The sequence below is a fragment of the Pipistrellus hanaki genome (assembly GCF_964339955.1).
Source record: "Pipistrellus hanaki genome assembly, chromosome: 14".
NCBI classification, from domain to species: domain Eukaryota; kingdom Metazoa; phylum Chordata; class Mammalia; order Chiroptera; family Vespertilionidae; genus Pipistrellus; species Pipistrellus hanaki.
In genome coordinates this window covers 14,371,523-14,399,017 of record NC_140516.1, presented here as the reverse complement: position 1 = coordinate 14,399,017, position 27,495 = coordinate 14,371,523, and the positions used below count along the sequence as shown (strand labels likewise).

At 48.5% G+C, this 27,495-nt stretch overlaps 1 long non-coding RNA gene across 1 annotated transcript; it reads right to left on the bottom strand.

Annotated features, from left to right (window-relative positions):
• Window positions 1-998: 998 nt before the first annotated feature.
• Window positions 999-24,502, bottom strand: LOC311632896. The gene is made up of 3 exons (XR_014796856.1): window positions 24,177-24,502; window positions 3,761-4,241; window positions 999-1,405 (listed from the first exon to the last, which is right to left on the bottom strand). It is a non-coding gene; the product is annotated as an uncharacterized lncRNA (long non-coding RNA).
• Window positions 24,503-27,495: the final 2,993 nt, after the last annotated feature.

Genomic DNA, 27,495 nt, shown 5'->3' with positions numbered 1-27,495 from the left:
CAGTGTCTACAGGGCAACCCAGACCTGCTGATGACCTCGTGACTCTGTCCACTCAATTGGAGAACTTCCCTGTCACCATAATCACCAAATGATGGCATCGTCCAAACCTTCAGGGGTTCATGCTTTTTTTAAAAAAAAAAAAACAACAAAACATTCCAGGTCTATTCAGCCCCGTGTCAGTGGTTCTGACTCCAGGAATTGCTCCAAAACCTCCCAGTTCTGCTAGATACTGTCAGTAAATTAGTGGATTGGCCTGTGGATTATAAGGGGATCAGCAGAACTAGATCTGGTTAATTGGCTTCTGGTTTCCTAGACCTGAGAAGTGACTTCGGCATTTGAGCAGATCACATGTATTTAGTACATAACCGAGTTCCGCAAGCAGGGCATGAAAATGAACTGGGTTTTGGAAGAACTCTGGTATGGGGGTGTCCAGTCCAATCCCTTATCCCCCTTTTCTGTGATCTGCAAATTGCCCTTAATTTCTCTTATAAACAAAAAACAGTCTCTTTAGCTCTCTCTCCAGAGCATGTGTATAAGCTGGTGTCACTGCCATTGGTAAGCAGGACACGATAGCTCCAGTTTGGCTTTTCCCATAATTGGCTTGGCTCCCACCTCGGGTTTTCTCTTATTCCTCACGACACCTGCACACCCTTTACCAGCAGAAGCTGAGAGGCTCGGACAGGGGAGCTTTAAGCTCCTGAGTGCTGGTGGGTCCTGCTGGGGCTAGATATATATGTGACGCTAACAGCTATTGATCAGATAACTTGTCTTCTCCACTGGAATTTGGCCACTGTCCCTGGCCTTAGAGGGCTGTTAAATTATGCCAGGATGCCCAATGGTGAGCTTATCAGAAGTTCTTCTTTGACAACCCCCCCCCCTTTTTTAATTGATTGATTTTAGAGAGAGAGGAAGAGGAAGTGGGAGGGGATAGAGAGAGAGAGGGAGAAAGACAGAGAGAGAGAGAGAGAGAGAGAGAGAGAGAGAGAGAGAGAGAATTTGTTGTTCTTGTCACTTATGCATTCATCAGTTGATTCTTGTATGTGCCATAGCTAGGGATCAAACCTTGGCATATTGGGACGATGCTCTAACCCAGTGGTCGGCAAACTGTGGTTTGCGAGCCACATGCGGCTCTTTGGCCCCTTGACTGTGGTTCTTCCACAAAATACCACAGCCTGGGCGAGTCTATTTTGAAGAAGTTTAAGTTTAAAAAATTTGGCTCTCAAAAGAAATGTCAATCGTTGTACTGTTGATATTTGGCTCTGTTGACTAATGAGTTTGCTGACCACTGCTCTAACCAATTGAACTACCTGCCAGGGCTGACAGCCCCCTTCTTGTAGCTCCTTTAAGTCAAGATTTCCTCAGACACTTTCCTCAGCCTTTTCTCCTTGGCTGGACTCCTTCATGGCTAAGAGAATGAGAAAAGAGGATAGAGACACAGGGTAGGATAACTACTTTGTTTAGAACATCAGTAAAAAAAAAAAAAAAAAAAAAGGTGATTCTCCAAGTATGTTTCTCCAATCAGCAACTTCAGTATCACCTGGCACTTGTTAGAAGTGCAAATGCTCAGGCCCCACGCTGGGATATTAAAACAGAAACTCGAGAGGTGGGGCCAGCAATCTGTTCTAACAAGCCCTCTAGCGATTCGGTTCCATACTCCAGTTTGAGAGCCACTGATCTGAGGCTTTGATGCTCAGGCTTCAGCATACTCCTGAGCCACCTGGGGAGCTTCTTAACCATAACCTGGCTGAACAAAACTGGATTGGGGTCTGGGAAACTCTATTTTTAGCAAGTTCCTTGATCTAAGGCAGTGTTTCCCAAACTTCTCTCATGATGAGAATCACCTGGTGGAGTTGTTAAACTACAGATTCCTGAATCCCAACTAAGAAGTGCTAAACTAGAATTTTGGGGAACATATAGGTAAAATTGTATAGTACTTAACTAGAACATATATGTTCCCAAAAATTCTAGTTTAGCACTTCTCAGTTGGGATTCAGGAATCTGTATTTTAACAACTCCACCAGGTGATTCTCATCATGAGAGAAGTTTGAGAAACACTGATCTAAGGAATTCATCTTATCCATTACTTGCGTCTCCTACGGAGGGAGCAGACAGGGCCGTGGAGATGGCTCTCCAAGTTCCAAATGCCACCTGCGTCTGAACCTCTGGGGAGCTTGTTAGGAAAGCAGGATCCGAGGATCCGATGTATTGAAGCAGATTCTCTGGGCCTGAGGTCCTGGCCTCTACCATCTGAGTTCTCTGGGCGAATCTTACACGTGTGAACGTTTGATAAACCGTGAGCAACAGATTGGCAGGTGTTCTTAATGATGGATGCCCCGGAGGAGTTTTAACAATGACCTCACCTGTGCGTGAGCCCCACCTCCAGAGAGTCTGATTTAGCTGGTCTGGGCTGGGCTTCAATGTTTTTTGTTTTTTTTTACAAATCACTCCTCACCTCCACTCAAGTGATTTTAATGTGTAGCTGGGGTTAGGGATCACCAGGTTAAAGGATGATGCCGGTCTGGGAAGGGTCAGGAAACAGGAAAAAGTGAAGGAGTGCCAAGGAAATAACTGGTGGAAGCCTGTGAGGGAGGCTGGTTAGAAATGTCACGTTGGAAGTCCAGGAGACAGAAGGCTGGAAGGGGCCCCGGGGGGGAGAGTAGGGAGGTTAGCTTGAGTGGTGTGGAGCTGGTGTAGGAACAGGTTAGTGTATTCATTCCCTACTGCTGCTATAACAAATTACCACAAACCGAGTGACTTACAATAACACGAATGTATTACAATATTTTACAACTCTGGAGGTCCAAAATGGGTGAGCAGGGTTGTGCTTTCTAGAGGCGCTAGGAGGGCTGCCATTTCATTGCCTTTTCCAGAAAGAAGAAGTCACTGGTCCACATTCTTTTGGCTCATGATCCCATATCACATCAACGTTTGCTGCTATCATTACATCTTCTTCTCTCATTCTCACTCTCTCATTTCCCTCTTATAAGGATGCTCTTATGCATTGTGATTACATTGGCCCCACCCAGATAATCTAGGTTAATTTCCCCATCTCCAGATCCTTAATCACATCTGCAAACTCCCTTTTGCAATGTAAGCTTAGCTATTCACAGATTTCAGGAGTTAGGACGTGGATATTCTTAGGTGTCATTATCGAGCCTACCACAGCCTGCCATCTGGCCCCCAAATATCCACATTTATCTCATATGCAACACACACTGCATTCCAACATCCCTCCGAATCCCAACCTATCAGAGCATCAACTCAAGGGCTAAACTTTTACCCAAATCTCATCAGCTCAAAAGCTCCAACTCTCATCATTTAAATAATCTAAAATATGAGCGAGGCATTGTATGTAATCCATCCTGAGGCCCATTTAAAAACAATCCTCAACCGAGGATATATTTTTTATTGATTCTAGAAAGAGAGGATTTGGGAGAGAGAGAGAAACATTAATGTGAGAGCATAACATTGATCTGCTGCCTCCTGACCAGGATGGAACCCGCAACCTGCATATGTGCCCTGATTGGGAATGGAACCGGAGACCCTTCGGTGCACAGGATAATGATCTAACAACTGAGGCACACTGGCCAGCTGGGCCCACTTTCTCTCCACCTGTGAACCTGTAAAACTTAAGAAACAAGTTACCTGCTCCAAGGGACAGGCATAGGATAATAGATCTAGATATTCTCACTCTCATTCAAAAAGGGAGAAAATGGAAGGAAAGAAGAAGTCACTGGTCCCTAGAAATTTCAAAGCATACCTGGGAAAACTCCTCAGGTTTCCAGGCCTGGAATAATCCTCGGAGGCTCTGGGCAAACCCCGTTTCTCTCAGAATCACTCTTCCCCTTTCTTGAAGCGTAACTCGTGTTTGCAGTTGAGTAATGTTACCAGCAGCCGCCTGCCTGTAGAATGTGGGGAGTCTGACAGCTGTCTTTCATTTTGCCTTCTCTCTGTCCCTTTCAATCCACGCTGGCAGTGCTTCTACTGCTATAAAATTCTCAGAACCTTGCGGGTCTCCCATGCATGCCACAGGCATTCACTCCTCCACAGATTTTTTTCCTGGACGATCCCATCTTTGTTTCTGGATTCTGCTGAGATGGCGGTGGGGACCCATGAGTCACCGGCCAAACCTCTTGTATGAGCTCTCTCTGTGAATGAGTACTCTGCTCTTTTTATCCATACAAGGAATAATAAAAAAGTTGTCCAGCCAGCATGCAAATCCCTCTCCTCTCTCTTCCTTTCTGTGCAATAAATAAATTCAAAAAAATATTAAAAGAAAGAAGTACCCTGGTAATTATATTGGGTCCACCTGGATAATTCAGAATAATCTCACCTCAAGATATTTCACCTACTAATCTCACCTGCAAAGTTGCCTTTGCCATGTAAGGCAATGTTCATAGATCCCAGGGATTAGGATGCGAACATCTTTGAGAGGCCATTATTCAGCCTACTCTGGTTAGCACAGCTTAATGGGAGTGGAAATAGTTGCTACTAGGACAGTAGGTCAATACAAGGACAGTAGGTCAAGACCCCCAATCTAGCCCAGAAGGCGTGGCTCCGTGGTTGAGCATGGACCTATGAACCAGGAGGTCACAGTTCCATTCCCAGTCAGGGCACATGCCTGGGTTGCAGGCTGGATCTCCAGAGTGGGGCTGTGACAGCTGATCAATGAGTCTCTCTCATCATTGATGCTTCTATCTCTCTCACCCTCTCCCTTCCACTCTGAAAACAATAATATATATATATATATATATTTTTTTTAAAGATCCCCAATCTGGAGTCCAGCCTCTCCCAGGGCTGGGTTGGTCATTGCTGGCGAACTTCGGGAAGCCCTTTGCATGGCTGAGTTTGGTCAACTCAGTCTGCCTTGGGATCAGCATTCTTATTGGTGCTCCTCAGGCCTTGGGCTTGCCCCTCAACTCAGAGAGAGGGGATGGGAAATACGTTTGTTGAGAGCCCACCAAGTGCCTGGGAACGTGGGGCCTTTAACCAAGGCCTCCGAGGAGGGCTGTGGCTTTGCCTGCCGAGTTACTGGGAGATGCAGGCCCAGGTGGCTGGTTCCTGAGGAGTGGAGAAGGATGAGGAGAAAGGAAAAGCTGTCCGACAAGCAAAGGAGCCCTGCTCTCTCAGGTCTTTCCCCGAGGCCTTGCTCTGGGCCTGGGACTCCAAGGGCCCTCACAGAGCAGCAGGGCTTCTTAGCACCCAGGGCCAAGTCCCTGCACCCCAGTGGCTACCTAACCTCCTTTGGGGCAGGCGGATGTGTCATGCTGGGCAGCACCCCTCACTCCCTGGCACTAGCTGGTGACTCAGACTCACAGGTAAAGCCCAACCTATGGGAAATGACTAAGCATGCTCGGGGAGGGAGGAGGGAGCCTGAAGCCGGACTTTACCCCTCCCTCCCCCTTAGACTTCTCAGGGCTCTGCAGGCGACAACGTTCCAGGGGTGTCCCACAGCCTCTGCTTTCACTGTGTGTGTGTGTGTGTGTGTGTGTGTGTGTGTGCGCGCACACACACGGTTTAGGGTCTTTGGGGATAGTGGGCATGCTGGGATCTTCCAGACATCCCCCTTGTCACCTCTGTTCTCTACCGTCTCCCACTTTGCTGCCTTTGAGGAGAGGCAGAAGTTTGTCTCCTGCCTCAGTGAGCCCACATTCTTCAGTACGGAAAGTGGAATTGGGACAATGGGAGCACTCTGCAGACTGCCCGGACTGGAAGCCTGATACTAAATTACAAAGGCCCCATTTAACATTCACAGTTGGTCTACCTTTGGAAGGTTTGATAACTTTTAAAAAAACATTTTATTGTTTTGTTTTGTTTTATGAGAGATAGAGAGAGAGAGAGAGAGAAACATCAGTTTGTTGTTTCACTTAATTGTGTATTCATTGGTTGATTCTCGTATGGGCCTTGACCGGGGATCGAACCCAGAACCTTGGTCATTCGGGACACACTCTAACCAACTGAGTAACTTGACCAGAGCCTCGTTTGATAACTTAATAAACTTTGTTCCACTTGCAAGTACGATGCAAATGGGAAGAATACATGGTCACCTGGGGAGGAAGAGAAAAAGAATCCTTTCCCATCTGAGTTCTAAAGCAGTTCCTAAAGTTAGCTGGTGACGGGGCAAGCCATGGCGTCCCGGTTGGACGCGAGGCCCCGGGCTGCGTTCCGGAGCCTGGGCACGGAGCACGCCGTGTCCTTTTACAAAATCACCGGAATGCCATGGCTAATAAAATCTCACAGGCTTCTCAGGGAGGCCTTCCTGGACATGGCGCTGTCCACGCCGAGGCGTGAAGGGCAGCTGGGAGTTAGCTGGGGGCGGGGGAGAAAATTCCAGGCCCAGGGAACACAACAACATGTGCAGTGACCGCAGGGGCCATAAAAAACTTGGCTACTTCCCTGCAATAAAAGCAGTCACCGGGTTCGGAGGGCTGAGCTTGGTTGGAGAGTTGGAAAAATAAAGTCGGAGAAGTTCGGTCGGGTCATGAAGTGTCTCACAAGCAAGTTTAAGGTCAGTTAGTGGTCACTTTGAAAGAAGGTGCAGAGCCAAAACCGGTTTGGCTCAGTGGATAGAGCGTCGGCCTGCGGACTCAAAAGTCCCAGGTTCGATTCTGGTCAAGGGCATGTACGTTGGTTGCGGGCACATCCCTGGTGTGGGGTGTGCAGGAGGCAGCTGGTCAATGTCTCTCTCTCTCATTGATGTTTCTAACTATCTCTCTCCTCACCCTTCCGCTCTGTGAAAAACCAATAAAGTATATTAAAGAAAGAAAGAAAGAAAGAAAGAAAGAAAGAAAGAAAGAAAGAAAGAAAGAAAGAAAGAAAGAAAGAAAGAAGGGGCAGCCGAGACCGGTTTGGCTCAGTGGATAGAGCTCTCTATCCCTCTTCCTTCCTCTCTGTGGAAAATCAATAAAATATATTAAAAAAAGAAAAAAGAAAGAAAGAAAGAAAGAAAGAAAGAAAGAAAGAAAGAAAGAAGGTGCAGAGCCCTGGGGGACAGGGATTAATAGTAACTCACAGGTGCTGGAATCGCTCTTTTGTGCAGAGCATTAGAATCCTTTTACATGAACTTCCTCACTCAATCTTCCAACAAGCCTGAGAGAGACTTACGATCATCTTTCTTTATTTTACGAAACTGAGGCTCAGAGAGGTTAAGGTCAGTGGGGAATGCTAAGGGTCACGCAGGAACCGATGTCTGGGCACACAGCTAGCCCAGGGCAGAGCAGGTGTCTCTCCCCAACCTGCCCAGGCTGCCATGCTCCTTCCCTCCACACAGAGCGATAGTTCCGGGGGCAGTGGTGGCTTTGTCCCTCAGGGGAAAGTGGGCGGTGCTGGAAGCGCTTTTGGTTGTCATGATCCGGAGGATGCTACCGGCATCTAGCGGGCAGACAACATCCCACAACGCACAGCCAACAATTATCTGGCCCCACATGACAATGGTGCTGGGGCTGAGAAATCCTGAGGTAGAGGACCAGCGGAGAGGGCGGGCCCGGGGAGGCAGCCAGGGGCTGTGCGTGAGCGTCTGGGAAGACACCGGGGTCAGCTGTAGCAAAGCCCAAGATGGACTCAGCACATCCTCTCCCCTGGCTCCTGCTTCTCCCAGAGCACACAGTGCGTGAATTATCCGGGAGTTATCTAGAGATAACTCTGAAGAGCTTCCTGTCGCTTCTCAGGCCGAGGACTTACCAAGATGGTCACCTCCTAAAAGTGTGTCCTGACAGGACGGGACTCCCAGCTCTGGTCCTGTGGACACACGGTACCTGAGCCCAACATTTTGGGTCCATGCATAATGGCAATGAATGAGGACACCCAGCAACCAAGAGACCAGAGACCAAGAAGCATGCTGGTCACCCTTACTGCCCGAGCCTGCTATTCTCACAAGTCCTTGGGCATCCCTTCTGCCAGGGCCAGGAGAGGGCCTCTGGAGGGTTAGCTGTCTGCTCGCTGACTGAGCTCACCAGAGAGGAGCTCTCACTTGTCTTTCTCCTGTGATCTCCAGAATGGGTGCAGATTTTTAAAAAATATATATTTTATTGATTTTTTACAGAGAGGAAGGGAGAGGGATAGAGAGCTAGAAACATTGATGAGAGAGAAACATCAACCGGCCCCCTACTGGGGATGTGCCCACAACCAAGGTACATGCCCTTGACTGGATTCAAACCCTGGACCCTTCAGTCTGCAGGTTTCCACTGAGCCAAACCGGTCAGGGCTGGGTGCAGATCTTTACAGGACATATATAAAAGCTCATAGGATGCTTCAAAGGCTTGCCTTAATTCCCAGGATTCATTGTGTTGAGCACTTGGATCCCTGAGTGCTTTCCATTCTGCAGACTCCTGGGTTTCTAATCTTTAGTTGAACTTTTAACTCTTTCCCTCCTGGTTCTTATCTGGCTCTCTGGTTTGAACCTCAGCATCTGTGTCTCTCCTAGTTGGGCTTTTCAACATGCCCTGTCCTGGGCCCTCATGAGTCATGGAAGTCTTGCCTCAGTCTTTCCTCTTCTAGCGTTTTGTCTTTCCCGAAGCCTAAGGCCTGAGAATAAGGGACAACTTGTCCCTAGGGCCTAGGATCTCAGGAAGGGCCAACGTTTCCTACATCTGTTAGAGTTAAATTCTTTCAATATCCCACGCTACCCAAAGGGTCCACATGGAACTCCTGTGAGATGTTAAACGATGTGAAATGGGACAAAGGGCTTTGCAGCCAAATGAGTTTGGGGAATGCTTTGTGAGGTCCGTTTCTTTCCTAGAACAAGACTTTCCGGAGCCCTTGGAGTGCTGTGGACGGGATACATTTCCAGTAAGGGGACAAACCCTTGGAGCCAGATGTATTTGGAACTAGTAATTTTTCAAATTTTAATAAGGGAATATGGCAAATATGCTATTTATTCCATAGCACCCCCAGCCGATTGAGACTGGCCCTGCAATCGTACATTTTCTGCAGCAAAACATATGACTATTCACTCTAAATAGGTTAAATGGAGAAAACGAACAACTACAACATCTCTTTGGGTCAGGTTTTGCCCTGCAGTTTATGGGAAAAAACAAAACAACAACAAAAAATGCTGTGTTGAGGCCTTTTTATTTTTATTTATTTATTTATTTATTTATTTAAAATATATTTTTATTGATTTTTCTTACAGAGAGGAAGGGAGAGAGATAGAGAACTAGAAACGTCGATGAGAGAGAAACATCGACCAGCCGCCTCCTGCACACCCCACACTGGGAATGTGCCCGCAATCAAAGTACATGCCCCTGACCGGAATCGAACCTGGGACCCTTCAGTCTGCAGACTGACACTCTACTGCTGAGCCACACCGGTTTCGGCTGTTGAGGCCTTTTTAGACTTCAACATTGTGGGTAAAGGATGGTGGACCTGGGTACGATATCCCCCAAATACATTGGACCCCAGAATCCCTTTACCAGGGCATCCAGCAGGACTAGCATTCCGCATCTCTTCAGGATGCCCTGAGGTACCCTGTTTCCCCGAAAATAAGACAGTGTCTTATATTAATTTTTTTTCTCCCAAAGTTGCGCTAGGTCTTATTTTCAGGGGATGTCTTATCTTCCCATGCGCTAGGTCTTATTTTCGGAGAAACACGGTAGTAGTCTATAACGAAGCCTTCCCAAGAGTTGGATCAAACTTTTTAAAGTGGGGGCCAGATCACGGTCCCTCAGAGAGCTGGAGGGCCGGACTATATGAACTACTAATTCCTACTGTAACACCTCGGCTGCGCTCACTGCCCAAAAAACCTGGCGGGCCGGATCAGACTCCTCTGCGGGCCGCATGTGGCCTGCGGGCCGTAGTTTGAAGATCCCTGCCCTAAGCCCTTGCCAGCCACCAGCATCAGCCTTATCGCCTCCCGCGATGAGCGGACGAGATGGGGGCTTTGACAGTTGAACAAAGAGGAAGAGGTTGGGAGCGCTGAGCACTGACCACACACAGCAGATCTGGTTGGGGAATCACGATGCTCGGCCTTCAGGCCCGCGTGCAAAAAGGCCCCGCAGGAGACGAGCCCTGTGCTGACGTGGCCTGCCATCTCCTTTTTAGCATTCTTCGCATTTCTCCCGTTTTTTTTTCTCTCCTCTATTGTTTTCTACGGCAAGGCGTCGCTGTGGGGAGGCAGGCAGGCCCGGGGGTGATGCTCATCCCGGAGGGCAGGACGCCCAGGCCCCGGGAAGACAGCCTCTGGTCCTGGCCTCGGTGTCCAGCCCGGAGCTGAGGTGGGGTGGGCGGGGTGGGTGCACGCCCAAGGCCAGTGTCTCCTGGGGAAGGAGGAGGATGTTGCGTTTCTGGAGGATTTCCAGGAAGACTTCCTGCTCTGACAAAAACAACGCGAGCACAGGAAAACACGCTGGGGATGAGGCTGGTGCAGAGGACAGCCAGGCCCAGAGGAGTCTCCTTCCCCCCGCCCAGCTACGTCCCTCTGGCTGGCGTGGGAGCGTTTCTCCACGGAGGGGGACGGGTTGGGATCTGGAAGGGAGGACTGGTGGCTTTCGAATCCGCCCTCTTCTTCTCGGCTCTGTACTTAGTGTGAGATTTCACGGAGGCTGGGACCACGGAGGGTAGGGGTTGAGCGTGGGCAGTGTGGACGAGGAGGGCCATTTGCAAACGGCCTCACATACAGACCTTAAGGTTCAGGTTTATGCGTCCATCCCAGAACCCCCCAGCCTCAGAAGGTCTGCCTCTCCAGCTTGGCCCATTACCAGACCATGCCAACTGAAAACAGAGGGCTACAAATTATTATTATTTCACACAGCTTATGGATTGCACCATGATGTTACAGTGTGTGTACGTGTATAGGGGAGGGGTGGTGTCACAAGCTTTAATTTACTAAGCATAGACATTTGAAGTAGACCATAGTTTCAGTAACTTTGTTTTGACATTAAAACACACACACATCAGGCCCCTTAACAATGGAAGCAGTGAACATATATTTTGAAATGGTAAAATGAGCGTATCCCCGCCCTATCTGCACCTCTGAGAAGGATAAGGGAGCGGAGAGCCTGGACACAGAGCTTCAAGGACAGGGTATCAGGCCTGCGCTGGACTCCTCATAACTCCGGTTTCATAGGCATCGCTCTAGCGGCCTCTGCTGGGCTGGGGGTGAAAGGCGACTAAGGATGAGGATCTTGGTGTCCAAGGGGACTCCAAGAAGACAAGCTCAAGGTCTTCTATGACACGCTTTGTGCTTAAGAGATTGTTCTGGCCCTAGCCGATTTGGCTCAGTGGAGAGAGCATCCGCCTGCGGACTGAAGGGTCCCAGGTTCCATTTCGGCCAAGGGTACATGCCTGGGTTGTGGGCTCAGTAAGAGGCCGTGCCGGAAGCAGCCAATCAATGATTCTCTCTCATCATTGATGTTTCTATCTCTCTCTCCCTCTCCCTTCCTCTCTAAAATCAATAAAAATATTTTTTTTAAAAAAAGAAATTGTTCTGTTAGTGGTGCTGAGGAAGGGAGACAAGTCCAGGTCCGAGAGCAAGATGGCTGAGTCAGGGGAGAAGACTGTTCTGTGGTTGGGTGGGGGTCAATGACCCAGTTTCTTCTCTTTTGCCTCTCGCCTCCCTATGGGAGCCACGAAGGGCCTGGCCTCTCGGAGGAGGGCAGCCCTCCTCCCTCCCATGCCACTGGCTGGGTCACGCACTCTCTGGGCCTCCTGTCCACACTTGAACTCTCTGATCCAGTTTTTTACCAAAGAACCTTCCTCCTGGGCCATGCGGGAGCCTTACCCAGACGGTAATAAAAGTGCTTCTTCTTGCCGATACCGGTTTGGCTCAGTGGATAGAGCGTCGGCCTGCGGACTGAGGTGTCCCGGGTTTGATTCATACCTTGGTTGCGGGCACATCCCCAGTAGGGGGTGTGCAAGAGGCAGCTGATGGATGTTTCTCTCTCATCAATGTTTCGAACTCTCTATCCCTCTCTCTTCCTCTCTGTAAAAAGTCAATAAAATATATTTTAAAAAGTGCTTCTCCTTGCCCCTGTGGCGTTTCCTCCCTGTGAGGGAGATGGCAGCGTCCAGGCCCCCGCACCCTGCTCTGCACAGATTGGTGACCACATGGGTCCCAGTGACCATGGGGATAAAAATAGCCGGCGGAGCCCACAGCCTGGTGCAGCTGCCGCGGCCAGCGCCGGGGGCCGGTATCAGGTTATGGGGAGAACAGAACCCTCGGGCTGGCGAAGGCTCATTCGCGTCGGGCAGACGGGTCTTCGTTGTCGCTCGTAAAGAAGTCTGTGCCCCCACGGCTTGCTTTCCCCCTCCACCATCGCACGCTTAAGCGGTAGGAAAAGCGGCTTCGATCCCAGCCCAGTCGGGGCAGGTGCAGGTGGCAACCAATCAATGTGTCTCTCTCACATGGATGTTTTTCTCTCTCTTTCCCTCCCTTCCACTTTCTCTGAAAAGCAATGGGGGGGAAAAATCCTTGGTTGAGGAGTGACCAAGAAAAAACAAAACAAAACACACACACACACACACACACACACACACACACACAAAAACTTTCTGTGTGAACTTTGGGGCCTTTAAGTAGCTCATGGCAGCAGCCTCCCAACATTCTGTCCTCTTTCTCTTGTTCTGTATGACGCCTGGGCCTGTGGAGAGCTGGGGCACAGCCAGCCCTTTCGGTCCCTGAGGCAGGAGCAGGAGTTCCTGAAGCGTGCCTACACCAGCATGCCCTGGCCAGCAGCTGGAAGGCCCCAATCTGCCCTGGTCAGCGGCCAGGCCTAGGGACTCCACTGTGCATGAATTTCGTGCACCAGGCCTCTAGTATATAATATATAAGATGTGTGTGTACACACGTGTTTGGTTATATATGTGTGAATTTTAAAGTTTGGAAGAATTTATGCCAACATGTAATTACTGATATATATTTAATACATTTTTATTGATTTGAGAGAGAAAGGGAGAGAGAGATAGAAATATCAGTGATGAGAGAGAATCACTGCTCAACTGCCTCCTGCACACCCCACACTGGGGATCGAGCCCAAAACTTGGGTATGTGCCCTGACCAGGAATCGGATGTGACCTCCTGGTTCATAGGTTGACGCTCAGCCCCTGAGCCTCACTGACCAGGCTGGCTCTCTTCTTTATACCGTATTTTCCGGCGTATAAGACGACCCCCTAATTTTACAGTTAAAACATAGGTTTAGGTCTATATTCGCTGTATAAGACTACCCCCCATTTCTGAGGCAACACCAGTTCTTTTTTTAATAGACCGCCTCTCTGACTCTGGCCAATCTGAGCAGGCTTTTTACTAGAACACAGTGTAGCTTCAGGTACAGAACTGTCTTCGGGTCTATTAAAAAAAGAACTGGCGTTGCCTCGGAAGTGGGGGGTAGTCTTATACAGCGAATATAGGCCTAAATCTATGTTTTAACTGTAAAAATTAGGGGGTCGTCTTGAACGCCGGAAAATACGGTACTTGTTTGTGCTGTCTGAGTGCTTCACGGTAAGAATGTGTGTAATAATGATGAGGAGGAAATCCACAGGGGCTGCCCGGAAGAGCAGGTGCCAGGCCCAGAAGACACCGGATGTCTCACACGGATCCCAGCCCCTGCTGGGTCCTCAGCTCATCCTTTCCCAGCACCAGGTTCACACCAATCCCTGAGAGCAGCTCTGCTCTCCCTCTGCCAGGCCCTCCGCCAACAAAAACGGTGGGCCTGCAGGCGCTCCTGTTCCTGGCCAGAGAGCTGAGTGTGTGCGCATGTCTGCCTGTTACTGCGCAGGCGTGCGACTTACAGCATGGCCTCCGTGTCTCTGACAGCATTTATTTTCCCTTTCCTTTTAATGTTTAGTATTTCTTCATTACAAAAGTTATGAATATACTTCTTTGTACTGTAACAAATTCAGAAAACATGAATGTATAAACAAAAAAAGTAGAAATCTTCCATATATGGCTCAAGGACTTAAAAAAAATAGACTTTTTTAGGAGAACATTTTTTTTAAAATATACATTTTATTGATTTTTTTACAGAGAGGAAGAAAGAGGGATAGAAAGTTAGAAACATCGATGAGAATCATCGACCAGCTGCCTCTTGCACACCCCCTACTGGGGATGTGCCCACAGTCAAGGTACATGCCCCCGACGGGAATCGAACCCAGGACCCTTCACTGAGCCAAACCGGTTTTGGCAGGAGAACAGTTTTAAGTTCACAGAAAAATTGAGTGGGAGGTACCGAGATGTTTCATATATTTCCTACCTACTCCCACTCACAGCCTCCCCAGCTATAACATCTCATACCAGAGTTGTACGTTTGTTACAACTGATGAACTTATACTGACACATCATTATCGCCCACGTCCTTGGCTTACATTAGGATTCAGTCTTAGTGTTGTGCATTCTATGGGTTTTGAAAAATGTATAACGTTGTATCCATTATTTTCTTATCATGCAGAGTAGCGTCACTGCCCTGAACATCCTTCATGCTCTGCCTATTCATCCCTCCCTTGACATGTTCCACATCAGCACTGTACAGACTTGTCATTCTCTTGAATGGTTACATAGTATTCCACTGAATTATGTGTTATAACACAGGCATCTGCTAAAACAGATGATGCTTCCACGAATGCACTCGAACCTGTGTCTTAGTGCAGCTGCGCCATTTCTGTAGGATAGATTCTTTCAGTGGGATGTTAAAGTCACACGGCATTGCCTTTAGCATTTTGATAGAGCTTGCCCTCCAAAAGCATTCATTCGTTCAGCAAGTATTGACTGAATTTTGCCGGATATGTGTGAGGCCCTGGGAATTCAGCTATGAACAAAACAGACACGGCCCCTAGCGGAGGACATTTATCACTGCACAAGCATGCAAGTCGATCTATCGTTGCGATGGTGGTGATTTTTCTGAAGGAAAAGAACGGGGTTGTTGGAGAATGTAGACAGAGGGACCTAATTTATACTGGGTGTTCCAGGCAACCTCCATGAGACTGGGACTTAAAGAACCAATAGCAATAGGCCAGGAAGATGGGGAGTCAGTAATGACTGGGAGAGAAGGAGGCTTTCAGACAGAGAGAAGGTGTGTGTGGAGGCCCTGAGGTAGGCAGTTGCTGAGCTGGAGGAGCATGAGGGCCAGTATTGGGAGAAAATCTGGAAGCGAGGCCAGGGAGGCTGGGCCTGGCTGCCCTTGGCCCTCTGGGCTGCCTGGCGTACAGTCTCCCAGAGGAGCCAGGAGGTTCTGTCTCCTGCGCCTCTGAGGCCACCGGTACTCAGAGGTGCTTCCTCCCCTGCTGTTACTGTGTGACATCCTTTGGCTGTGGGCATCCCTTGATGTTCCAGGAAAGCCCTTTGGAGACGGGTGTAGCAGCTCCCTTGGAGATCGTCAGATTCAGAATGCACGTTACGTTTACTTCCCAACATTAACCCAATTCCCCAAATCCCCGTGCAGCCCGGCGCTCCTTCTATTTTAGGACTTAAAGAATGAGAGAAATTTCCTGTCTCTGCGAAATCCATTTGTGCATCTAAAGCACACGGTGCTTGCTCCACTCAGCTCACATTCCGGAAGCTCCCTCTGGGGGTCCTGGGTCCTGCCTTGTGGCCTGGGAGGGAGAGAGGGGGGAGGGGGGGAAGGAGGGAGGGGGGGAGGGAGGGAGGGAGGGAGGGAGGGAGAGTGCTGGGAGCTGGGCTTTCAGATTCACGCTTTCCAGTCCCGCCCTCTGGGTGGGCGGTGGGTGCTGTCACGTGGCACCAGCCCTCAGTCTGCGTGTCTCCTTTGGGCTCCCACAGTTTCCTGAAGGAAGAGGCTGTCACCGAGAGCCCCCACTCTGTTTGATTTTTTCCTATTTGTGCTCAATAAGTATTTATCAAATAGATAGTGAATGATTCTTAGAAAACATCCCAATGATGGTACATGATTCAATGGAATGCTCTGAAAGTACCAAAAAAGAACGGGGGAGATATATATTTACTGATATAGCAAGACATCCATGAGCTGGGAAGTGCAAAGAGCACGTCACCGAACACACACCGTGGGGTCCTCTTTTCCTTTTTAAATACTGTACACACACACATACACACACACACACATACACACACACACACACATACACACACACACACACACACACACACACACACACACGGAAGACAGCCGCCCTTTTAGTTACACATTTCTGTCCTGTCTGGATTTGTCAGTGCTCAGCTGTGTTACTTTTGTAATTAAAATGAATGAAGAGTGAAGGGACAAGTTAGAGAGTTCTCAGAGGGGTGAAGGGAGGAGGGAATTCAGTCCTTGAGTTTCTTCCTCTGACCTATTTTCCAAGTCTGAGACCTGTTCTTTTGACTTATAATTGAACAACAATAATAAAAACATTCCCCAAAGTGTTCATGATACAATAAAGAAAAAACAGCCAAAGCCGGTTTGGCTCAGTGGTAGAGTGTCAGTCTGCGGACTGAAAGGTCCTGGGTTCGATTCCGGTCAGGGGCATGTACATTGGTTGCGGGCATATCCCCGGTGGGGGGTGTACAAGAGGCAGCTGGTCGATGTTTCTCTCTCATCGACGTTTCTAGCTCTCTATCTCTCTCCCTTCCTCTCTGTAAAAAATCAATAAAATATATTTTAAAAAAAATAAAGAAAGAAAGAAAAAACAAGCTCAGAACAGCCTGGTTCCATTTTTTTTTTTTGAGGAAAAATGTCTGAAAGAAAGTGGCGGAGGGGCTAACGGTGGGTGTGCGGAGGATTAGGGGAAACCTCTGTTATTGCTTGAATATTTTACAATAGGCATATGTTTCTTTTACTATCATTCAATAATTAAGGCTTACCTTTATTTTTTTACTATTTCCATATTTCCTTTTAATTTAAGATTTATTCATTCGTTTAACGAATGTTTACTGAGCAATGGCTATCGGCATGACACAGTATAGGAGTTTTCCGTAAGGAACGCACAGCCTGGTGGGAAGACTCACAGACACACGGTGACGTGAGAGGATGTATGTGCCCCCCTGGCGGAGGGCGAAGGCACGACCAGGCAGGCTTCACAGAGGAGACGCTGCGTATCCCCAGAGTCTTGAAGAATGAGAGGAGTTTGCCAGTTGGAACAGGCAAGGAAGCGCATTCCTGAGAAAGAGAATGCCTTGTATACTGGGAGAAACACGTTTTATAAAAATATGGAGGAATCGCCCTAATTGGTTTGGCTCAGTGGATAGAGCCTCAGCCTGTGGACTGAAGGGTCTCAGTTCAATTCCGGTCAAGGGCATGTACCTTGGTTGCGGGCACATCTCCAGCAGGGGATTGAAAACATATATGGAGGAATAGACGTATGTGTGGCAGAAGCATGGGGGACATGGGAGGAGAGGGGCCGGAGAAACAGACATCCTGGGACTAGGAAGAAGCCTTTGAAGAGCTTGTATGCGACACAGTGCGGGCATTGTTGCCCCATTTAATAGCCGAAGAAACTGAGTCGCAGAAAGGTTAAATGACTTGCCTAAGGCCACAGAGGGAAGGAGGCCAAGTTGGAAGATTGTTCTTCTGGCCACAGTGCTTTGAACCAGGCCCCATCCTAAGAGCCTTCTGATGTTCTGGCTCGAAACCATCTCCCCCATCTCCACCCCCACCCCCCCACGTTGCTAGCAAAGAACAGGGCCATCGTCACAGTAGGCTCTGACCACACTGGCCACACTCTTGGCACAACCTTGTCCCAAAAGCCACAGGAGAGCTTCCTCCAAGAGAGCTTTTCCTGGAAAATGGCACACACACACTCAATCTTGACGTTGGTGGGCACCCCTCAGAAATGATGCAAGAGGTAGATCTCCTGGCACCCACCGATCCTGGGGAGCCACTTTCCATCCTTGCTGCCAGCATGGACGTGGTCCTGGGGCCACCCAGACAGAGATCCATGGATGCAGGAGGATCCTACATCCTCCAGAGCTTTATGATGCTACATATAATTGGAATCAGAAAGAAGACCCTCAAACTCACTCGAATGGCTAAAATGAAAATACTGACAAGTCCATGTGTTGACAAGGATGTGGAGCAACTAAACTGTTTGGTTGTACTTTATAAAGTGAAACATATTTCTATCTAAGAAGAATGTCCAGGGCAGTATTATTCAAAATGGCTCAAATTGGAAACAACCTGAATATTTATCAATAAGAGAATTGATAAATAAGTTGGGAGGTATCTTCACAGAATGGAATACTATTCTGCAATAGAAAGAAAAAAACTGATACAACCATGTGGATAAATTCTAGATACACTGCATTGAGCAAAAGAAGCCATATGTAAGAGAACGACTCCATCCATATGAAGTTTAATAATACATAAAAAGGATAATCTATGAGAACAGAGGTCAGAATGTTGGTTATTTTGGGAGCAAAGAGCAGTGAATGTTTGCTGGAAAGGGGCATGAGGGAGTCTTTGAGAGTGATGAAAACGTTCTAATCTTGGTCTGGGAGGTGGCCACATGGTGTGTACATATAAAGGGTATATAAGCGATAGCTCAATAAAGAACCCGGTTCTACCATCGTGACACCCCTGGGCAAGTTACTTAACATTCCTGTTCCCCTCGCTTATCTATAGGACAGAAATAACAGTTCCCCTGTCATGGGTGCGTTTTAAAAAAATATATTTTTTTATTGACTTTGGAGAGGAAGGGAGAGAGAGAGAAAAAAATAGAAACCTCAAGGATGAGAGAAAGTCATTGATTGGCTGCCTCCTACATGCCTCACGCCAGGGATCGAGCCCACAACCCAGGCACGTGCCCTGACTGGGAATTGAACCGTGACTTCCTCCTGTTCATAGGTTGATGCTCAACCACTGAGCCATGGGTAATGGGTAGTTTTTAAATTAAGATTTTATTTTATTGTGGTAAGAACACTTAAATGACACTATGCCCTTAACAGATTTTAAGTGTACAGTATAATATTGCTAACTAGAGGGACAAAGCAGATCTCTAGAGCTCATTCCTTTTGTCTTATTAAAACTTTAAACCTGTTGATTAGCAACTCCCCACTTCCCCTTCCAGCCTGTCCCTGGCAACCACTGTTCTACTCTCTACTTCTATGAGTTTATTTTATTTTTTGTTAGTCCTCACCCAAGGATATTTTTTCCCATTGCTTTTTAGACAGAGTGGTATGGTGGGGTAGAGACAGAAAGAAACATTGATGTCAGAGAGACACATCGATTGTGTCCCTGCTGAGGCCGGGGGTCGAGCTTGCAACGGAAGTACACGCCCTTGGCTGGAATCGATCCCAGGACCCTTCCATCCGAGGGCTGACGCTCTATCCATTGAGCCAAACTGACTAGGGCTATGAGTTTATTTTAGGTACCTCATATAAATAGAGTAATATAGGATTTGTCTTTCTGTGATTGGCTTATTTCACTTAAATAATGTCCTCAAGGCTCAGCCTTGTTGTTGCATATTTTTAGAATTTTCTTCTTTTTATTTTATTTATTTATTTTTTAAAAAACATTTTTTATTGATTTTTTACAGAGGAAGGGAGAGGGATAGAGAGCCAGAAACATCGATGAGAGAGAGACATGGATCAGCCGCCTCCTGCATACCCCTCACTGGGGATGTGCCCTCATCCAAGGTACATACCCTTTACCGGAATCGAACCTGGGACCCTTCAGTCTGCAGACCGACGCTCTATCCCCTGAGCCAAACTGGTGAGGACTAGGACTTTCTTCTTTTTAAAGGCTGAATAATATTTCATTGTATGCATTTATCACATCTTTATCCATCCCTCCTTCAGTGGACATTTAGGTTGTCTCCACATCTTGACTGTTGTGAATAGTGCTGCCATTGGACATAGGCGTGCTAAATCTCTTCGACATCCTGATTTCAATTGCTGGATCGTACGGTAATTCTATTTTCATTTTTTTTTTTTTAAAAAACCACCACACTATTGTTGAGGGTAGCTATACCATTTTGCATTCCCATCCAACAGCACACAAGGGTTCCCTTCTCTCCATTTCCCCTCCGACACTTGTCTTTGGCGTAAGGTGACTTTAAGGGTCAAACCAGAGCCTGAAACATGTTAAGAGTTTAATAAAAATTATTCTCCCTCTTGGCCCCTCACCCACCATCTCCTCCGCCAGGAACAGCCCCTCCAGCCCCCCCTACCCCCCTGGAGGGCAGGGCCACCCCGGGGTGAGGTCAGATCCGCAGGCTGCTCCTCCCGGCCCGCCTCACTCAACGATGGTCACATTCACAGAATCCGCAAGACTCAGTGTCTAGAGAGGAGTTTCATAGAATTCTGAACAGGAAGCAGCGGTGGCAGCTGATAATCTGTGACCTGAATATAGCCATCCATTATCTCACTGTGGTCTCTTGTTTCCCTGACAGAGGAAACGCCCACGGCTTTCTTGAAGTTATTCTAAACACTCGGCTCCTTGTTTGGCTCTGGCAGGATAATGTTACCCCTGGGCACTCCTTGCCAGCCTGAGGCTCCCAGCTCAGCAGTCAACGTGTGGGGTAATGTCCCCTCCGCTGGGGGCGGCGGAGTAGGGGTGTGTGTGCAGTGACAGGAGCACACCAGCAGTATCTGGAGCCGTTGGCAGAGAGAAGAAACCGAAGCGAGAAACCTTAATGACCACACCCACTTTTTGTTCCTCTTCAAGAAGCCAGCCAGGCAGAACGGGCGTGCTGGAGAGAGCGTGTCCCCACTCCATCTCCGGCTGCTTCCTTTTTGGTTCTGTTCTTATCAGGGGAGCAAATCTGTCCTCCGAAAGGATCCGCCCTCCAAGTGAGGAGCAGAGCCTGGGCCCAGGTCTGAGGTTAGAACAGAAACGCCCTTTGACTCCTGGTCTCGTAAAAGTCAGAGTCCAGCAGGTCTCTGCAGAGTTTGCACGTGGCCGCTCCTCTCCCGCCCTTCTCGGCCCAGCCTGCTCTCTACCGGAGCGTCTGTGATACCATATCGCGTCCCCTGCACCTGGGGAGTCACTCCTTCGGAAAGACCGAGGATTGCAAGTGTCACCTCTCTCAGGAGCACTTTTTATTATATCTTAAAAGAGAATTCTTGAGCTAATAATGCTACGTCGAAGGACTATGCCTCTAACTGACATCTGGGAGCTGCATTGGCAGGGAGGAGGCCTCGGGCTCTCTCGGGCCCCCTGGTGGCCATCACTCCCGGGCAGTTCTGCGGGGGTAGATGACACAGCATGACTAGTTTGAAAAGACTGTGGTTTGTTAGTGTTTTCTGCAGAGGAACAGGGAGGGGGAACTCCTGCAATGTGGTCAGAACAAAATGGGGAAGAGGTCCACGCAGGTGGCTGTCAATCGCAGGAAACGTGTTCAAAACCTGCTTTCCCAGGCTCAGAGCTTGTGCTCAGGGTCATTCTGAGACTCAGTAAACGCAATACCAGATCAGCAGGATGAAACTAGCCTTCCGAGGGCCCTTCTCTGCCACCGCCTCCTCGAGTCCTGAGCCGTCTTGAGCCTCCCCAGACCTCATTCCGTCAATAAACATTCCAGGCAGGAAGAAAGCACTTTGAGACGTTGACAGGGGGCCTCTCAGGGTGTGGATTACAGGTGAATTTGGTTTTCTTCCTAATGCCTGCATCAATCAGGCCTCATCAGAGAAGCAGAACTACTAGGAATGACAAAGAGTAAGAGGTTTATTACAGGGAATTTGTTTTTGGTTAATCCTCACCCTAGGATATTTTTCCCCCCATTGCTTTTCAGAGAAAGTGGAAGTGAGGGAAGGAAGGGGGAGAGAGAGAGAGAGAAACATCTATGTGAGAGAGACACATTGACCGGTTGCCTCCCACACACACCCCTAACAAGGGGCAGGGATCAAACCCGCAACCCAGGTGCGTGCCCTGACTGGAATTGAACTCGCCACTCTTCTGTGCACCGAGGAAACCAGCCAGGGGTAGCTGTGTGACCACTGCTTATGCAAGAATGAGGGGGTGTCCACGAGGGTGCCCTGGAGCCTGCATCAGTCTCTCACTCTCTCCAAAACCTCCATCTTCAGTGACGTGGGCGACCTACACCGATGTGGGAGCTGGGCTCTTGGTCATGTAGGTAAACACACATTTGGTCCAGGAGTTAAAAGCTGGAGGAGGAGACCTGAAGGTGGGAACGGAAGGAACTACGCCCCATTGATGTCTAATGCCAACAACGTGAACCAACAGACAATGTTTGTGAGTTGCGACTGTACCTGACTCTGAACTGCCCTTCTGAGCATGAATATGACTGTTTTGCTTCTGCCCTCCAAATCTTTTTTTAAAAATATATATTTTTTATTAATTTTTTACAGAGAGGGAAAGGGATAGAGCGTTAGAAACATCGATGAGAGAAAAACATCGATCAGCTGCATCCTGTAACCCCCCCGCCCCCCCGGGATGTGCCTGAAACCAAGGTACATGCCCTTGACCAGAATCAAACCTGGGACCCTTCTGTCTGCAGGCTGACGCTCTATCCACTGAGCCAAACCAGCTAGGGCTGCCCTCCAATTCTTGTGCAAAGTTTATTGTCACCAACTCTAACCCAGAACCAGACAAGGAAAAGGAATTCTGAAAAGCATAGTTTCAGTTTAGCTAAATTGACATAGTATAAACCTACCAAGATTCCTTTTGGTATTTGCCAAACATTTTTCAATTAGCATAAATTACATTAAATAACCATGAAAAAAACTTTCAAATGTTCCTAGAAGATCCAAGTAACTAATAAATATATGAAAAGGTACTCAATTCATTAATCATCAGAAAAATGCAAATGCAAAGCACAATAGGACATCCCTACACACCCACCAGAGAGACTAAGATGAAAAAGGCAGACAACCTAAATGTTGGTGTGGACATGGAGCAACTGGAACTCGCATCTTTTCTAGTGGGAGTGTCAATTGGTGCAACCACTTTGGAAAACTGTTTGGCAATATCTACCAAAGTTGAACATAGGTATCCCCTGTGATAAGTGATGACATTTCTAGAAAAACATATGTTCACCAAAAGACATTTGCAAGAATGTCCATAGAAGCACTATTGGTAATAGCTAAAAACCAGAGATAATTCAAATGCCCACCAACAAATAAATAATGCTGCATTCACATAATGGAGTATTATATACACAGCAATGGGGTAAATAACCCATAATTATATACAACAACAAGGATGCATATCATCAATAAAATAGTAAGTAGAAGAAGCTAGACTCAAAAGAGTACATACTTATTATTCCATTTAGGTCGAGTTCAAAAATAGGAAAAATTAATCTATGCTTTTCACCTATGAATAGGGATTACCCCTGAGAGATTAGTGGCTGGGAGGGATCAAGAGGGGGCACTGAGGTGTCAGTGATGTTCTGCTTTTTCTTTTCGGTGTTGGTTACATGGGGTGTTTGCCTCTTGAAAGTTTATGGAGCTGTATATTTATGATTTGTACACTTTTCTGTCTATGTTATACTTCTACAAAAAGTTAAAAGAAAAAATTAGTAACCCCTGGTTTAAGGAACTTATAATCACTCATTATGTTACAAATTGAGGGCATCAAATGCAATAATGCACATTACAGGGCTTGGAGAAAAAAAACCCCAGGGATTATAGGGTGAGGCAGAAATAGGTTTTCAGAGTTTATTCTTGTATAATTATTTATTGTACTAGAGGCCCTGTGCACAAAATTCGTGCATGATGTGTGTCTGGGGGGTTGTCCCTCAGCCCAGCCTCCATCCTCTTGCAATCCGGGACCTTGATCAGGAGTAGAGAACACACACTACAATGTACAGATGGTGTATAATAGAATTGTACACCTGAAACCTATATAACTTTATTAACCAATGTCACCCCAATAAATTCAGTAAAAAATTTACCACTTAGAATATCTCCCCCCCCCCCCCTTTTCTGTTTTAAGAGAATGCACGTGACTGTGTATATGGCAGGGCAGGCGCAGGCCGGCGGGAGGTGAGAAGAAAGGCAGGCTTCCTGAGGCCCTGTTAGCCTCTGTCGCGGTCTGCCTTGGTGCGACAAGCTTTTGCTCCGCTGGCTCTGCTTCATGACCAAGCAGGGAAATGTGACTGTCCCCCAAGTCCGTCCCTTCATCGGCTGTGGGTGACTCTCCAGCTGCTTACAGTCTGGCCGGGCCAGATAACAGGAGCTCCTCTGAGCTACAGAAATGCCTTTGCATCCAGCTCAGGCTCTGCTTCCCTGGCTCCCGCGACACAGACATTCAACCTTGCCCATGACTGTCCCTGTCCCCAAAGCTCTCTCCTCATCAGCGGCCGCGAGAAAGACCAGGATTACGGATTCAGCAAGGGCTTACCTGGCAGGTGCAGGACGGCAGGAGTCGCATTAATTCACAAGTGATGATCTGTTGGCACTTCTCTGCGGGGCAGCTGGCTCTTTATTTGACTCCTACACCAACGCTAGCACCAGCTGCGGAGGGCAGGAGCCCACAGTCCTTAAATACCTACACTGGACAGAGGCCCAGGATCCCAGCAGAATCTGTCCCCAGTGACACCACTGGGGAGAGTTAATTGAATGCCTACTGTGTGCTTAGCATGACGTGCTCCCAGCAAGACCCCCAAGCCTCCTGGAAACTCAGACAGGAGCAGAGGGCTCAGGACTCAGCCAAGGGCACATTCCTGAGCTAGACCTTTCCAGGGGCAAGAGAAAGCTGAATACATGATGTTGGCTGACTCATTCGCCCTCTTCCTGGAAGCCCAGCCAACCCCAGATTTTATTCTATTAAACTCATGATAAACCACACACACGTATGTAAGGAGAAGTCTGGAGGAACAGCCACAGGGGGCATCTTTGAGTGATGCTGCTATTTCTCTCCTTTTTTGTGCTTTTTGGAGGCAGCATGCATTCTACTTAAACACAGGGTCTTTGAGAGCAAACACTTAGGTTCGAACCTCAGCTTTGCCCCGCATGATCTGGGTGAGTTTGGGCAAGTGACTTCACCTGTATGAACTGCCGTCTTTACATCTGTAACTTTAACCTTCACCTGCGGATGGAAATAAATGCACTCCTTGGGGATGTTAGCCAGTTTGAATGGAAGGAGCCACATTAAGTGTGTTTAGCACAGCGTCTCATGGGGAGAAAATACTCCACAGATGGGAGCCTCATTGTTACATTTCTATACTGTTTTATTTTCTCAAAGAACACGTATTTTATTTTTTTATTTTTATTTTTTTTAAGAACACGTATTTTAAAATAAAAAACAAAGATTAAAAAAGAAAAAGAAAAACAAGGCCAGTCCTGAAGGGAAAGAGAGTTTGTAAGAGGACATGGAGGGTCAGGGGGATGTGGGCAGAGAGAGGGAGGGGCTCACCATGGAGTGGCAGCCAGAAGTGGACAGTAAGCTTTTTTTTTTTTTTTTTTAAGGGTGGGAGGTTGATAGTTCTAGCTGAGGAGCCATTTCTTTTTTCTTTTTTTTTAATTAAATATATTTTATTGATTTTTTTACAGAGAGGAAGGGAGAGGGATAGAGAGTTAGAAACATCGATGAGAGAGAAACATCCATCAGCTGCCTCCTGCACACTCCCCACTGGGGATGTGCCCGCCACCAAGGTACATGCCCTTGACTGGAATTGAACCTGGGACCCTTCAGTCTGCAGACTGACGCTCTATCCACTGAGCCACACCAGTTAGGGCTGAGGAGCCATGTCTGTAGGCTCTGGGATACTGACCGCAGCATCCCCAGCTAGGACTCAAGAGCAGTTGTCCCCATTAGCTTTACTCTGGCAACACCCCTAATGCTCAGGGCATACCCTAGGGCACACTGGCCACTGCAGGGTTTCCCCACCATCTGGGTCCAGGTTGCCTGGACCGGCTCAGCCCGAGGCTGGAATCCTTTCCTCTCCTGACTCTAAAGGCTGGATGCTTCCCTTGGCGATGCTTCCCTCAGTCCCTGCTGCTGGGCTGCCCTTTCCTTTTCCTAAGACCTTCCCCGCCAGACATCCTCCAGATAACTCTGGTCAAGGGACACGGCCCTCGGGGAGCGGAGGGGGGCGGCCTGGCCCTCCTTTCCGGAGGGTTGTTCCCTTTTCCTTTTAGAGGATGCTGCCGGCTCCGCAGGCCTGGCGCGCAGCAGCCTGCCCGGGGTTTGCCTTTTGTCACCCTGGGCCTGCCTCCTGCAGCCGCGGCCGGGGCACACATTCTCCCATATTTGGGAGTGAGCCGGAGACTCGGCCGCATGTGGGTTTCTGTTTAAAATTCCAAAGCCAGCAGGGCGTGTAGGATCCATTTCCTCAAACCCGGCTGGCGGTGCGGCAGCCTGAGTCAGAGGCGGATGAGCGCCCTCCCCGGGGAAGCGGTGTCCGCCGGGCGGTGGTCGTGATTAAACAAGGAGAATGCTCGCTGGCGTTCGCTGCGGACGAAGGCGGAGGGAAACAAAACCTGCAACTTGCGTGGACAGCGCTCCTGCCCAGAGGAAACGACTTCCCCAAGTCCCCCTCCCTGCGCAGGGACAGCACTCCGACATGCATGGCACTTGTGGGGCACGGGGGACCCCCCTCCATCCACACGCTCCTTCCCCAGGAAGGAACAGTGCTGGCAGCAGGACTCAGAGGGGAGAGTGTAGATTCCGTTTAAAATTTAGGGGGTTTAGCCACCACCCCCCAGGCCCGGTGGCCGAGGGGAGAGCAGGTAGGATTGGAGAAGCCCTGGGGTGGGTGTCTGGCTTCTGGTGCTCTCACACCCGCGGGCCCTTTGGGAGGAGGCTCCCTGGAGCCAGGAAGCAGCAGTAAGGCCCCAGCCCAGGAAGGGAGTTAGGAAGTGAGGGGTGAGGAAACCCACAATGCCTATTGCACAGGTCAGCAAGCCCTTCCCACCATCACGGAGATCACAAAACAGAAAGTAGATTCTGGAAAGCCCATTCAGTCCATCCTCTCCTCAGAGACGAGCAAACTGAGGTCCACCCAGAGAGGCTTAGCAAATGGCCCAGGTCACCCAGCAATTTCATGGCAGAACTGAGACTAGCAAGCCTTTCTGTCCAGGAGTTTGCAGGAATGACAGGGCTTTAACGCCACTGGCCCTTCCTGCAAACATCTATGCGGCTATGCCTTTAAAAAAAAAAAAGTGTTTATTGAGTTTAGAGAGAGGAAGGGAATGGAGAGAGAGAGAGAGAGAGAAAAACACCAATGAGAGAGAAGCATTCACCTGCGGCCTCCTGCACGCCCCCTACTGGGGAAAGAGCCCACAACCCGTGCAAGTGTCCTGACCAGAACCTTGGTTCATGGGTTGATGCTCAACAACTGAGCCACACCCGCCAGGCTCTGCCTTTTCAAATATAACCTCTGCTCAGGGTGTGAGAGGCACCGCGAAGCCATACCTGAGGAAGTATATCCTCCTGCCACTCAGGTCCCTCCCAGCGTCAATAGCACAAATAATTTAAAATGTACATTTTTTTAACTCCAGGAAAGAGCCTGCTAAATTTTATATGACCGAGATTCAAAGCTTATTGCGAACCAGCACAGCTCCTGGGTTAAAGGAAAGCGGATTTGCAAATGTTCTTTTCACTCTGCAATGAAGAACACCCACTCTCCACCCCGCCCCTGCTGTCACCGGACAGCCAAGGGGTCCGGGCTGCCTGTCATCACTTGAGCCGATGAAGCAGAGACAGGATGAGGTCATAT